This window comes from Anser cygnoides, chromosome 20, assembly GCF_040182565.1.
Source record: "Anser cygnoides isolate HZ-2024a breed goose chromosome 20, Taihu_goose_T2T_genome, whole genome shotgun sequence".
Classification (NCBI taxonomy): domain Eukaryota; kingdom Metazoa; phylum Chordata; class Aves; order Anseriformes; family Anatidae; genus Anser; species Anser cygnoides.
Genome location: NC_089892.1, coordinates 4,963,866 through 4,965,369, shown reverse-complemented (window position 1 = coordinate 4,965,369; position 1,504 = coordinate 4,963,866).

Below are 1,504 nucleotides of genomic sequence, written 5' to 3'. Positions count from 1 at the left end.
GATTTACTTGCTGTGTACATAATACAAGAAAAATGAAATGTTGAAACAAAATTCCTTCCAGCATGTACTAAGTACCGTTCTCAGAAGAACGCAGTCTGAAACCCAGACTGTTTAAGCAGAAAGAAAACAAGAAGAAAGGTCTCAGAGAAAATTCCCTTGACCAAGATCTGTTTAATAGCCAGAAAAGCATCTCCTCATTCACGCTGTTGACAGCTTTGCTTTACTTACACGAAGGCAGACTACATGGCTTCCACAGCTATGGGACCTTACGGCAGCTTGCAGAACAGCAGCCTTTTTAACGTGCTAAGAAATAGGAGGCAGGGCAACAGGGCCCTGACAAGAAGGTTTCAAAGACAACAGTGTTTTAAAGTATTCCTATTAACATAAAGGGAGATAGCACCTAGGGATGGATTCTGTGAAGTGGGAGTGACGAAGTGTCCGATTCCTGACACTCGGATTTGTTCGGGCAGCCTTCCTTCTCGCACAAGGTGCCCAACATCAAGGAAGAGTCACAGCAGTTTTAGAGGCACGTATACTGCTGACAGGAAAAGGTCAGGGTTCACTGAAGCAATTAAGATTGCACCGTGGTGAATAACTAAAGCCGAGCACTGCACACACATCCCCATTTCACTTCACAGGCATCTCAAAGGCCAGAATTCTCCCCTATTATCTTAAATGCTCTGCATTACCCAGCACAATGAGCTGGACAGACACAGACAGCAGCTAAAGCCTCCCAACACACCTACAGCGCAGTTGGTGCTGGTAAAGCACGTTTGTTCTGGGCTCGGATGCATCAAGCACACAAGTTACACTGGCAGCAATCGCCATCCACCTGCTACGTGGCTTTTTGTTCGTCAGGCCACCTGCCTATCACTGAACTGGACCACATACATTGCTTTGGAGGGGGTTAAATAAAAGAACAAAGGTAACACTCAGCATTGCAATGAACGTGTCAGGACAGAAACATAAATAAGATTATGCTTAAACTCTGGCCAGAAAAATCTGGCAGCTCCTTCCCTGAGGGAAAGCCACTGCCATTACAGAACCAAAACCACCCTCACATACTCTTTAAACGTTTTTCAGCACATCAGCGTACCAGAACCTGCTCCCATTACATGACAGGTCTTTATTTTCAGGCGCAAGATTCACTTACCAGAGCTCGCGCACAAAGGTAAGATTGATGGTTTCCGTTTAGGTCTCAGAGCATCAGGCCTCAGCACAAAAGTCAGGCACAGCACAACTGTCCCTTCTCAAGTCACAGCTAGAAAGGGACAGCAGGATACTGCCGGCACATAACATGCGGGATTTTGACACAAATGCCTGGAGGTAGCAGCCTGGCTTTGCATGCAACGCACCCGACTTGTGTTAACGCAGCCTGGTGCCACATTCTGAGGCAGAAGCACACAAGACCCTCTCCATGCACAGCTCTGCACACAGGAAACATTGCTGTTCGCTTGCTTAGGACAGACGCGCTGTATTGCAGAAAAGAAAAAAAAACACTTCA